General features: G+C 49.9%; 1 protein-coding gene across 1 annotated transcript in view; it reads right to left on the bottom strand.

The window, feature by feature from the left end:
- Positions 1-2,713, bottom strand: part of SYT2 (synaptotagmin 2) — a 64,533-nt gene extending 61,820 nt beyond the window's left edge. The window contains exon 1 of the mRNA XM_024217832.2: positions 2,661-2,713. The gene's annotated coding sequence lies outside the window, so the exon portion shown is untranslated. The remainder of the gene's footprint in view (positions 1-2,660) is intronic.
- Positions 2,714-8,403: the final 5,690 nt, after the last annotated feature.

The following is an 8,403-nucleotide window of genomic DNA, read 5'->3' as shown; positions in this document are numbered from 1 at the left end:
AAAGCCCCCCCCCCGAACTCCCAACCCCCCCCCCGTCTCTTGACTGCCCCCTCCAAAATCTCCCTGCCCCTTCTCCTGCCCCCTGGCCCCCTTACCCTGCCGCTCAGAACATGGTGTTGGGCTCTGTGTGGAGCCGGACACGTGGCTGCGCTCCCCAGCACAACACACAACCCGGTCCCACCCCACCCAGTGCTGCCGGAGCGGGGCGCTGGGCAGCAGGGGAGGAGGAGCTGCCGAGGCCCGATGCAAACGGCCTGGCAGGCCAGCCGGCTCAGAATGCGGGGGGGGAGGGAGGGAGGTGGGGAGGAGGAGCTCTACAGCTGCTCCGGAGTCCAGCCCGGCAAGCTGCGGGGGAAGGGCTCTGGCTGCCAGAGCCCCATGCGAGCGGCTGAATTTCCTGCAGCCCTCCCAGCCGCGCCTCGCTCTGCATGGGGGGGAAATCCCGGACATTTTTAGTGATTTACAAATTCCCCCCCGGACGCTATTTTTAACACAAAAAGCAGGACATGTCCGGGTAAATCCGGACGAATGGTAACCCTAGTGTGTTCTCTCTTCGGTCACAAAGGGAAGGAGACATTATTCAGCTCCTATCATCCATCAATGCCAAAGCACTGTACAAACGGGGTGTGTGTCAGTATCATTAGCCCCCATTTTATAAAAGTGAAGAAACTGGGGCACAAAGAGAAAAAAGGATTTGTCCAAGGTCCATCCCAGAGCAGTGACTATAGCATTGGTCTCCTGTCTTCCACTCCAGAACCCTACCCTCCGGCTACAATCCCACCCTTTTTGAGCCTGCTGTCCACCGCCGTTAAAGCAAGCAAGCCCTTTTTCAAACATCAGAGTTACCCATGGAAAATGTTCACACCTGAGGTGTTTGCAGGCTCCTCCAATCAGGGGACAGGAATACCACCATGTGACTTGACGGACCAACTGCACCTAATCAACCCAGCTGGTCCATAGATTGGCGACTGGTCTGCAGATTTAAAAACCACCATGGAAGTGATAAACCAATGACTGCAAATAGAGGAAACTGCATCAGCTCAGAGTGATTCTGTGAGCAAGGAAAAGGGGCTCAGTTCACCCTATTGGTTACCCCTCATACACTATTTGCTGGACTTCAGTAGGCTGCTGTACATGGGGGCAAAGGGAGATCTTTGTTGAAATATTGACAGTGCATTGCCAGAGATAATCTCCATCAGCCCAAGATTTGTAGGGCTCATAGACTGGGGACTGTTTGTTGTGACTAATAAGGCAAATTCCAGCAATACCTTTGGGAGATCTTACTGTATTAAGTTTATGTATCATTGTGGGTCAGGGCTTGTATGTAATTCCATGTGGGAGGGTGATCAACGCCCTCCAGGAACTAAGAACTTTATGAGGTGTTGAGGCAAATTCACTCAGATTGTAACAACTCCAGAGGAGTATCACCACCTGGGGAGGCTGCATATACTGGTTCCAACTGGATTCTCCAGAGCCCACCAGGCAAAGAAAGGACTTTTGGATAAATTGCCTAACTCAGGGCGTGCTTTCTGATCCAGCAAACAGACAGGACCTTCTGTCCAAGGGGGGGCCCACAGGATGGATGGGTGATGTCAGGTTAGCTTTTAGCATGTGCATAGGAACTTTTCTTGTTTTTAATGCATTTTCTCTGTAATGCTTTCACCTTAACAATAAATGTGTTTGCTTACAAAGCGCTGCGGGGTAACTTATACCTGCAGGCCATTATGCTGTTTGCAGCCTCTGGGGACAGAGCAAAATACAGACGCTGGCCTGCTTAGGCCGTCTGACTTGTTGGGAATAACAGTGTAGGCAGGGAACTGTGGGGCCTGGAAAAACCCAGTCGAGAGGGAGAGAGACACGAGCCTCTATCCCAAGAGAAGTGATGGCTGAGGAGCCAGGAGCCTGAGAGTGGGTGCCCTGGCTGGACTATCGGGGAGAAATACAAGTGCAGTTGCCCTGAACTGTGACACCCACAATAAACTCCTTGGGTAAAACTTCCTTATTAACCTACAGGCTCGTGTCTGTGTGTGTTATTGGTCAGACTGGTCTGTGCTGGAAGATTATGTGGAGAACGAACACTATGGATCAGCAAATACAAGTGCGCAGTACCGAGCTACCCCTCTGGTCCGGAGAAGGTGTGTCTCTCCCCCCCCCCCCCCCCGCGCACCCCTTTTAAGAAACATTTTGTTAAGGCAAAGTTACAATAAAACATTAACATACTACATCACACATCACTTGTTCGGGATCAGGTTAATATTAAAAGAACCTGGCAGTTTCTCAGCTCACACTAAGGGGCCAAATTCCACTGACACCAGTGGAGTTATTACACCGTGGGCATGTCTAGATTATGCGCTGGATCGACGGGCAGTGATCAATCCAGCAGGGGGCGATAAATCGACCGCCGAGAGCTCTCCTGCCAACTCTGGTACTCCACCGGAGCGAGAGGTGCAGGTGGAGGCAACGGGGAAGTGTCAGCTGTCGACTTACCACAGTGAAGACACCGCAGTAAGTAGAGCTAAGTATGTGGACATCAGCTATGTTATTCACGTAGCTGAAGTTGCGTAACTTAGATTGATCCCCCCCACTGTGTAGACCAGGCCCATGAGTTGGATTCAGCCCAAGATGTTCTCAGAGACCAGAATAAAGTTGAAAGGACTTACCACAGCCACTCGTGTTTACCAGTTGTTCGGGACCGTGGGAATCTTGTGACGGGTGAAAGAGACAGGAGACCTAAACAGAGCAAAGCAACAAGAAGTAAGATGGGCACAGCCATGGGCTTTCTCACTGCCTTGTGGAACTGCTCGAGTCCATACATAGTGCCAGGCACATTTTTTTCAGACAAGATTTTTTTATCAGAGAAAAATGCAGATTTGACGACACCCAGATGTTTTGTGAATTCATGTCGATTTGGACTAACTGTTCAGTTCAAAAACAATTTTCATCTCAAAGTTTCCTTTAACTTTATTTTAAAAAATCCAATCAAATGGTCAAAACTGAAACAAACGTAGCGTAGACGGGCCCTTAGAAAAAAAAACTGCACTTTCAAAACATGCTGTAATTAAACCACGGACGTGTCAGGAACTGATAAAGCCCTTACACGGGGAAATGGGACAGATTCATTCTGGAGCAAGAAAATGAGAACGCGGTGAAAACAATAATGATAGAAAAAGCCATGAGGAATCAGCTAACCAGACTAATCCTCCAGAATAATGAAATGGGAAAGAACGTGAAATCATTACAACCAGAGCTAGGTACACCAGGCAGAAATGTACACCAGGCAGAAACTGGTAGTTAGAGGGGGGAGGACTTTCAGGTAAGTTCTCTGGGGCAGGGGCAAACTTTTAGTTGCACCTGTACAGCTCCTAGCACAACAGGGAATTGGTCCACAACTGGGACTCGTGGGCACTACGGTAATAAACAACACAGCCATTGTGTGGTTTCAAACTGCATGAAAAGAGGAACATGGGTTAGAACGATTTTGATTTGCAGCCCATCTAGAGTCAGGAAATAGGTGGGTTTAAAAGGTGTTTGATAAAGGCAAGTCTACAACAGGGCAGGGTGTTATTTATAAGTGGATTCTCTCTCACCGGCAATTTTTAAATCAAGATGGGATGTTTTTCTAAAAGATCTGGTCTAATTCAAACAGGAATATTTGGGGGTAGTTCTCTGGCCTGTGCAATGCAGGAGGTCAGACTAGATGATCACAGTGGTCCCCATTGACCTTGGAATCTATGTATTTTAATCTGGTTTAGTTAAATCAGGGCAAAAGGCCAGGTGGATGCCCTCATTTTGGTTTAAACCATGCTTGTTTCCGTTCATGAGGTTAAACTAACCCAAACTCAGCTGCTCTTCAACTGAAGGCAGAATGTCCACACAGGAGTCTGCACCGTTTGACTAAACTGGTTTCAGTAAACCAGTGCATGTTTGTGTGTAGACGAGGCCCAATGCATTTTAACTCACTTCAGTCTAAACAGGGCTTTGCACTAAGTGTAGATGGGGTGAGTTGTGTTTAAAGACATGTTAGCCGGTCGTGGTTGGGGTTGCAGTTACAGAACTAGCTGCATCTCTGATCTCTCTCTGCTCTTTCTGTATGCAACCTCCCTCCCCCCTGAGGTGTTAGGCCTCTTTCTTTCACCTCGCTAGGGTGGGATCCCAAAACTCTCTTGGTCCTGGACAGGGTGTCTGGCTACAGCCCCTGTGAACTGGCCGTGATCTCTCAGCAGATCCAACCGGGCTCAGCGCCTGCAAGACTTCCCTGCACCAGCTGGAATGATGACTGAAGCGCTGACTGCACAGCTTTCTTAAACCAAAGGACTGCTCAATCTTTGCAGCGCAGCGCAGCACAAATGAGGATTTTAACACAACAACAGGCCTATGAGCTTGGCTGTCTGACCTAATCCTCAGCATCCCCCTGACAGCTTAGTCAGGCCCACCTGCTTCCGACCCATCCTGCAGGGCTTGGGTCTTAGACAGGGGGCTGTTAACTCCCCTACAAAGTCACTCTAACTGATTCAGTCCTTTGGATCCCTCTATTCCCAGCCTGGGCAAAACAGCTGTGTAACTCGGGCTGGGGCCCGCAATTAGCATCTTCACAGCTCAGTGGCTCCAGCCCTGTCTCTTATCCACCTGCCCTGTTTACCCCGAGGTGCCCTATCCCGATCCACTGTGTTACCTCCCTGCTATTCAACTAGCCCCCCCAGGGGCAGACAGTAAACCTCTCCCATGTCACGGTCACATACAGCATCTAGAAATTAACACAGATCGGAATTCCTAACCCCACATCACCACAGCCAGCTCAAGGCTCCTCCCAGGACTATCCATGAGCCGCTAACCCATTTATAGGCACGGCTCGTTCTCCTAAACTCACTGGGCCCTTTGTGGGGGTCTGGTTATAGAACTGCAGTGAGAGCGCGTTCACAAGCATAGCCACATCCCGCCAGGGCAGCTAGGCAGGGGCCCTGCCCCTCTCTAGGGCAGAAGGCCCATCCCCCATTTCCTAGCCCTTCTCTCTGCACCTTCTCACAGAAGACCTGCTCTACCAGGCTCATCCCCCTGGAGTGGTGCCCCATGCGCCCTCCTTCCAATCCCTCCTCAGGCCTCTTTCTTGGGGGGAGGCGGGCCAGCAGTGTCAACCTCCCCTACCACCCCCCCCCCCGCAGCGTCAACCTCCCCTCCCCCACCCCAGCCCCCTAACTGCATCAACCTCCCCTCCAACCCCCAGCAGCACCAACCCGAACCTCCCCTCTACTGCCCCCTCCTCCAACCCCAGCAGTGCCGACCACTGGATTTATCCTCCTTCAGACTAGGGCCGGCCCTAGACCAAATGGCGTCTGCCCTCCATTTCCTAAACTTTTGAATACCTTATTTTTATTGCATTTGTAGCCCATTTCATGACTTTGAGGCAGAGTTTGACTTGCATGATTTATCCCTGTCATATAAGATGACAAATTTGCATGCTAAGATCTGTAAATCTGTATTTATTCATGCCATATATAAGCAAATAAAAAAATTTGTTTCCTCTAAGCTTATAGAAACTTTTTAATGTTAAGAATAAGCATCTTTTATTTTCCATGGGGGGAAATATTAGGGAGAGCAAAAGTCTATGTTCCGCAGTCTTAGAAAGTCATCAAACATTACGCGTTAAGCATGGCCAAAGAAGCAACGGGGTTTGATTGATATCTCTGGTGTCTCATTAAATATGTCCTTTATTTGTCGCTACTCACACTCTTCAAGTCTTAAAACACAAGTCCACTTTCACAATTACACAACAAAACAAGGTTCACAACATCACAACTGGGCTCTCACGTCTCTTTGTTCTTACATCTCACTGGCTGTCTGGCTACGCCCCTTATCTACCCGCGAGGGTCTGGCTGACAACGTTCTAGGAGGTTCGAGGAAAATGTAGTTCTCAAAGTCTGGAAGGTTCCAGGAGATTCTACATTCTAGGAGGTTAGTGACAAATGACTCCACCTACGGAACACCAGAAATATGTCACCTCAAACCTTCTCTTTTCCCCTTTGTCGCTAAAAACAAAACCAGCCGCCCGAGCCCGGTACTCCACAAACCCGGCACCCCAGGCAGTCGCCTGCCCCTAAATTTGGCCCTGCCTCAGACTATTAGAATATATTAATTTACCACAAATGTTAACTCTCCCTCTCTCACACTCACACCTTGTGTCTCTTTCAGGCTGTCACTCACGCAGAACTCACAAACTGTGCAAATACCCCCTAGCATTTCTCATGCTCCCTGACTGTTGTAACCCTTCTCCTCACAATCCTCATCACCGCATCTCTATCGCTTCTTCCCACGCTAAGTCAGCTGCAGAACCTGCTCCTGCAAACCCTTGCTACAGAGCCTAGCGCTGACCGCTGCGCGTAGCAGCCCTGGTGAAATCGATTGGCCAGAGGATGGCAGCCGTTGCTAGTGCTCAATAGGGGGATTTTGCAGAATTAGGCCCTTTGATTGCCAGATTCTAGTGGCAGACTCTGTGTCTGACACTTCTCTGTAAGTCTCCAGGCTTAGCTATTGCACTACAGAATACAGCATAATAACCAGATTCATGCAAGCACTTTGCTATTGGTCGCCTCCCAGCCCCATCCCAGCACTTCACACACAGATTACCACGAGGGTTCTCAACCTTTTTCTTTCGAGGTCCCCTCCTCCCCCCGCAACATGCTATAGAAACTCCACGGCCCAACTGTGCCACAACAACTGTTTTCTGCGTATAAAAACCAGGGCCGGCGTTAAGGGGTAGCAAGCAGGCCAATTGCCTGATGCCCCACGCCACAGGCCCCCCCGTGAAGCTAAATCGCTCAGGCTTCTGCTTCAGCCCCGGGTGGTGGGGCTCAGAGCCCCGGGCTTCAGCCCTGCACAGCAGGGCTTAGGATTTCTGCTCTGGGCCCCAGCGAGTCTAACACTGAGGACTTGGCGAACCCCCTGAAACTTGCTAATCCCTGGTTGAGAACCACTCAGTTAAAGGACAATTGATTATTTAAAAGCTGTTTAACACCTGTGAAATAATCCTGCATTAAATATCTGGTGCCTTTGCCTCCAGGGCTGTAAGGCCCAGATCCTGAATGGTATTTAGGCTCCTAACTCCCATGGGAGCCTAAATACCTTTCAGGATCTGGGCGGGAGTGAGCTCCAAATCCAGGTGGAATCAGAAATCATTTTCACTTGCCCTAATCAATTCGTGACTGCGGCACTAAAACACCAGCACTGCCCTGCACCGTCCCGCTTTTCCCCCATTTGTGCAATGAGCCAGACAGCCCCACAACAAACGTCACGGGCTGAGTCCCAGCTGGTGTAAGTTGGCATAGCTCCAATGGATCAGCACTGACCCCTCACCATGGTGACAGGGGAGCACACCTAGCTTTCGGTGCCACTTGAGGCAAAGCAGAGTATTCTCTAGTGAAGTGAGTAGCAGAAGAACGTAACCCAGCGCTGCCCCTCGGCATGGTAAGAAGATGTCTTGTGCACCTCCGATGTGTGTCTTCAGGAGCACGGATCCTTTAGGGGCTTCGTCTGACTCATTATAATCTGTATTCAGTGCTGGGCTCCAGACATCAGTCGCCGACTCTAAATCCTGGTACTTTTAATCCCTAGGAAGGGACTTAATCAAGGCATACAAACTCACTAATGACCCAGGGAAGGGAAATCTAAGACTCCTGTTTCCAGTTTTCCATTGGAGAAGAGCAAAGGGACATTTCATTCAATTGGAAGGCAGCCAGTTTAAAACCAACAGCAGGAAATACTATCCCACACAAACCCATCATTAGCCTGCATAACTCATTGCCACAAGAAATCATTGCAGCCACGAGCGTCGCAGGATTTTAAGAAGGAGCAAAACTTTCTCTGGATACGGAGACCAGCGTATAAACTCTCATGCCTTAGGACACGGGCCAACCAGTAACTGATGGGTCAGGAAGAAATTTCCCCAATGGGCTACTTATTCCATCATTGCCCAGCCATCTTCCGCTGAAGCAGCGGGTGCTGGCAGTTTTCAGGCCAGGACACCAGTCAAGATGGAGCCCTGTGCTGACAAGGTATGGCAGGTCCTCTGTTCTGTCACTGTACCAGTCTGAAGCAGAAGAACTCAGATCAGATGTCAAAGGATCCTATCAAAATGCCCTAGAGAGAAACCTTTGTCCCAACTCTTCTGCAACAGAAGTCATGGAAATGTAGAGAGGCTGGATACAACAAGGCTCATCTCCTCCTGGGGCATGCTCCGTCAGGGGTTAGGACCATTCCTACCAGGCCCTCATCTTCCAGCCAAACAGTTGTGCCCAGCTTTGGACCGTGGCAGAAGACTCTTGGTGATACCCTGGAAGAAGTGGACTTTTGTGGCTCAGCTGAAGGGCCAAGTCATCTCAACACTGAAGGCCAAGGGAACCAGCATGAGAG

The sequence above is a fragment of the Terrapene carolina genome, unplaced genomic scaffold (genome assembly GCF_002925995.2).
Source record: "Terrapene carolina triunguis isolate 2854851 unplaced genomic scaffold, T_m_triunguis-2.0 Scaffold191, whole genome shotgun sequence".
Lineage (NCBI taxonomy): Eukaryota > Metazoa > Chordata > Testudines > Emydidae > Terrapene > Terrapene triunguis.
The sequence above is the reverse complement of the archived record's forward strand: the minus strand, read 5'-3'. Positions and strand labels throughout refer to the sequence as shown.